The sequence below is a fragment of the Asparagus officinalis genome, chromosome 1 (genome assembly GCF_001876935.1).
Source record: "Asparagus officinalis chromosome 1, Aspof.V1, whole genome shotgun sequence".
NCBI classification, from domain to species: Eukaryota; Viridiplantae; Streptophyta; class Magnoliopsida; order Asparagales; family Asparagaceae; genus Asparagus; species Asparagus officinalis.
This window is the reverse complement of record NC_033794.1, coordinates 30,347,029-30,352,542: the sequence shown is the minus strand read 5'-3', so window position 1 is coordinate 30,352,542 and position 5,514 is coordinate 30,347,029. Positions and strand designations below refer to the sequence as shown.

At 42.9% G+C, this 5,514-nt stretch overlaps 1 pseudogene; it reads right to left on the bottom strand.

Annotated features, from left to right (window-relative positions):
• LOC109832871 overlaps nucleotides 834–5,514 on the bottom strand; it is an 18,019-nt pseudogene continuing 13,338 nt past the window's right edge.

Below are 5,514 nucleotides of genomic sequence, written 5' to 3'. Positions count from 1 at the left end.
TCAAAGTTCCCACTCTTATCTGGTATGGTCAAGACTGGGGCTGAGATCAGTCAAGACTTTAACTCCTCGAACACCTGCTCACAAACGTCGAACCAGACAAACTTAATATCCTTCCTCGTAAGTCGTGTCATCGGCTTCGCAATCCTCGAAAAATCTCTAATGAAGCGATGGTAGTAACCAGCTAATCCCAGGAAGCTCTTAATATCAGACACTAACTTAGGGGTAGGCTAATCCTTCACTGCAGATACCTTCTCTGGATCCACTGATATGCCGTCTCCTGACACCACGTGTCCTAGAAACGCTATACGATCTAGTCAAAACTGGCACTGACTATATTTGGCAAATAGCTGATGCTCTCTCAAGGTCTTCAACACGTACCGCAAATGCTCCACATGCTCCACTTCACTCTTAGAATACACCAAGATATTATCAATAAAAACTTCCACAAACATATCCAACACGTCATAGAATATCAGATTCATCTAGTTCATGAATGTCGCCGATGTATTAGTCACACCAAACGGCATCACTAAGAATTCATAATGTCCATATCTCATCCGGAACGCAGTCTTGAGGACATCAAAATCCTTAACCTTCACCTGGTGATACCCGCTCTGCAAATCCAGCTTAGAAAATACTATCGATCCTCCCAATTGATCGAAAATATCATCGATACAGGGAAGTGGATACTTATTCTTCACTGTCACCGCATTTAATTCCCGGTAGTCGATGCACATCCGCTTAGATCCATCCTTCTTTTCCACAAGCAACACATGTGCTCCTAAGGCCGATACACTGGGTTGTATCAAGCCTCTCTGCAAAAGATCATCCAACTAAGTACGAAGCTCGGCCAATTCAGCCGGGGGCATACGATAAGTAGTCTTGGAGATTGGAGCAACCCCAGGCTTCAAATCTATGGAAAACTCAATTGCCCGATCCGGTGGCAATCCATAAATATCATCGGAAAACACATCTTCAAATTCTCGAACTACAATTGGCTTCTTAGATTCCACTTGCATCGTAGCTAACGTCGCCTTCTTCGGTCTAGCTCTGTACTCTACAGGTCCGGCTGATGTGCTGCCACTAGTGAACTCAAATCTTGGGTGATCTGGTATCTCAATTACTATGCTCCGACGGTGACAATCAATTGTGGCAAAGAACGACCCTAACCAATCCATCCCAAATACTGCATCAAAGCTTGGCAAATCAATCACCAGAAAGTCTGCGAAGAGTTCCCTCCCGCAGATGACTACATGGCATGCTTCATAACCACTAGATGCTACTATGACACCACTGCCCGTGTTGATATTCCAGCCCGTAGTTAAAGAAGCTATAGGAAGAGAGTGGCCACTCGCAAATCGATGAGACAAGAAACAATGGGAGGCTCTAGAATCAAAGAGTGATAAAGCAGGAATAGAAGAAACAAAAACCTTGCCTATTATAGGAGGATGTAAATGAAACTAACTTAGTATTCATAAACATTCCTATCATGATATCATTATGTAATAAGAAAATTCTTATGCAATTAAGACTAAGATGAACAATTCTTACCAGTGATAACTTGATCGTTCGCCTTAGCTTCTACGACTGACATCATGAACATCTATCGCTGAGGTTGCTGCCTGTATGCTTCCTAATAAAGCTGTTGCTATGGAGGGAGAAGCCCAGCTCGAGGATAGGATCTGTACTGAGGTAGTGCTGTCGGGGCTGGTTGAGGTGGAGCTGGGAGAGATGCCCGAACTGGAGGTGGGGGCAAACGAGCCTGCTACCGCTGCGGACAGTTCAGACTGATATGATTGGAGGACCTACAAGTATAGCACAAACGAAGACGCTGAGTATGCCCGGAATAGCCACAATAAGAACACTTCACTGAAGACTAACCATGATATTGCACTCCAAAATGTTGATAAGGATGAGCATGAGGGGGTGGCTGACGCTAAGAATGTTGCTGCCTCTGCGGAGCCTGCTGCTGCTGCCTCGGAGGGTGACGCTCGACATTCCGGGTCGGAGCTGTTGGGGTCCTACTCTAAATCACGTGTGAGTCTTCAGGTTCCTTATGCACACTCTTAATCTCGTGCGTCACATCTAGCACCACATCATGGGTCGCCAAAGCTCTACCTGCCAGAGCCATCCTAATGTACTTGTACAGACCCTTCTGAAACTGATGCCTCCTAATCGTAGGGTCTGTAACCAAGTGAGGAGCATATCGATTCAAAGAAGAAAACTCGACCTCGTACTCGTCGACTGATCGACCCCCCTACTTGAGCTCAACAAATCTACGCAGGAGCTCATCCCGGACTGACTGAGAAAAATACTTCCTATTGAAGCGATTCGTGAACGTCTCCCACAGAATCAGCCTCTTTAGGTGTGTCTTCTCAGCAGCCCACCAGATTCTAGCCGTATATGTGAGCTGGACGTCCATAAGATCCACCCATTCTGCAGGGGCAATGCGGGTCACAGTAAGGATAGTCTCGGTAACCTTCAGGAACTCTTCTGCTGCTAGAGGTCCTTCAGCACCGGAGAAAGAAGGAGGCCACATATATTGGAACTCTCTAACACCAAGCTCTGAGCGAGGGGGATGCTGGTGCTGAGGATCCTGCTGTAAATGCCCAGCTAAGAACTGCTAGTTCGTTACTAGCCCCTGAATCATCGCCAAAAGCTGCTGCGAATCTACTTTAGGTATCTGACCACTGCTACTGGATGGGTTACCATTACGACGAGTACCCACCATGGTTCTAAAGGAAAACGAGGATCAAAAGGAAAACTAAGGTTAAAATCAAAACAATACATTGGAAAAATAGGAAATAAAACATAGTTATTAAGATAATAGTATAAGAACTTAATTGTAGTCTTACAGATGGAATATGATATGTATCTAAATTGTCCAATATATTCTTACTAGTGGGAACTCAGGACCATGACCTGCATGGGCTACCACTAAAACCTATCACGCCCCGTTTCCCAAAATACCCGGGGAATCGAAACGTGAACAAGTCCGTGACGTATTAAATTGAGAAGAAATATACACTATCATTTTTTTCTTCTTAATCCAACACGCTAAGCGTCAAATATATAAATCTCAATCACAGATCCTCGATCACAATAGTAAGAATATAAAGACAACCCAGAATAAGAAATAAACATATCATCAACAAATCATCCCAGACATAAAATATGGGTTCAACATACCTTTACTACAACAACAATTCAACTAGGAAATAAGAAATACATAGTCCATAATAAAAGGAAATACTAACAAAATAACTAAATCTGTCATCAAACTAAAGAAAAATACTGTAAAAGTGTTCTAGTGTTCATCAGCTACTACAGAAAGAAAAACACATCTAGGCTTCAGTTTGTTCTTCCACTCCATCAGAAGGACACTCCGGCTGGGCATACACAGGCTCTGTTGTATCCTCGAACTGGACCTGTTCATCCCCTAAGTCTGATGCACACCAGAGAAAACAGGTGTACGTCAGCGTGTATGACACACGACAAGATCTCACATGGAAAATAAAACGGTCGTATGACCCATGCTATGAAAATAATAATACCAATGGAAAAACAATAACACATGCAACTGGAAATCTAAATAAATCAAGATGGAATCCTATACTAAACATGATAACATACAGCTATATACATATAGTAACCGGGTCGAATACTAACCATCCTTAATCTCACTGGTCCACATCTCACACAGAGTCATCGCTCATATCATCGGATAACTGACTGTTCACAAATCCCCTACGTGCATCCAAACCCACGAAACTGTTCGGTGAGAGGACTACACGCAATCCGATTTCGACCTAGTTCGAACTCAAGCAAAACTTGGGTGACAAAACGATTTCACTAACCAAGTGCGAAATAATTCACTTGGCCCAACAAACTAACCCCAGTGCGAAACGGTTCACTGGTGCGAGTCTGGAAGATACATTAACAGTCTTATCCGATCATATGAACCATATCTTCCCCATCCCAACTCTTCTGGTTTTCCTATGTCAACTATAATCCTCCTTGGAAATCGGGTTCCCACCTAAACTCAGTCAACACACTCACACATGTCACTAAGTCTGTTCATGATGCACGAGGCCACTAAGTCATGAACTACTAAGGTTCTCAATCACAACAAGGGAATAATAATAACCATAATTCTATGCAATAATAACATGGTATGTCGAACATGATTAAACAAGTTGTAAAGCATGAATAATCACTATATCAAAACATGGAATGCATGAACAACCTACCACAATATGAATATACATATAAATAGACTTCATTATTATCTTACTACTAGGGTGTCCAAATTTCTCATGCAAGCTATTCGTAATTAAGTATCATCTAATATAATAATACGGAAAAAAGAAAACTAGAAACCGATGTCGTTTTGCACATGAAATGTCGTGCTCTACGACGATCAGTCATATTATCATAAATATAAAATTCTTTTTCCCAAAATTATTCTTTAAACTATTTCTCATTATAACTAATTTAAAATAAAAATATGTATGTAAAATATATATTAATTCTTTTCTACATGAAAAGTAATATTTTCCTATTTTATAAATTACCTTTAATTTATTTCTTTTTCGATAATAGTTCGTAAAATCTAATTTTAATACTTAACTTGTCATTTCATGTCCGCAAATACTTAGATATAAATATACAAAAATATTAATGTCTCATAAAGTCTATTTACAACACATATGTTTATCATTTCGTGCTCGTAAATTTTAGACATAAATACAGTAAAATATCTCGTTACTTATTAAAAAAATTATCTAATACCATATAACATCATTCCACGCCAAATATGCATATTAACAACCATTATATATCTAACTAAAAATTTAAGCGATAATAATTATAAGAACATCTACTTGAGAGGTGAGATCTTGCCTCGGGTTTTCGTCAATCGAATTGACGTTGTTGGTATGACGCGTTGGTGCTGAAGGAGCGACGGATCTGGCTAAGCAGATCGACATCGATGTTGATGATGGGGCAGCGAATAGGGACAGCGAGCAGTGATGGCGAAGGGAATCAGGGAAGGGACTGGTCGACGGTGGCGGCCTGAGGGGCGAGGGCAACAGCGAGCGTGTGAGGGCTTAGGTTCGACGGTGGCGGACTAGAGGCTCCCCTCCCCACCAAGCTCGACGAACACAAGCCCCACTCAGCAACCACCGCTCCGAATCCAACACCACTTACCGCCACATCCTCCGCCCCATTCCCATCACCTGTTCGACCACTCTACACCACCTTAGAGCGCCCAGCCCATCGCCGAGGCCCACCTTCGTACGACTCCTGGACCTGAGGCTCACCGGTTCCCCTTGCCCTTCGCTGGCATCGAGGCCGCCGTCTCCAAGAACCCAGCCCACCGAACCTGCCAGCGCTCAGCGCGCCGCTCGCGCTTCGACGAACGATAATGCCCCACATCCTCGCTCTCCGCTCGCCTAGCTCCAAGACCCAGCATAGCCTCTCCTCTCCTCTGCCCTCTCCCTCCTCCACAGCAGC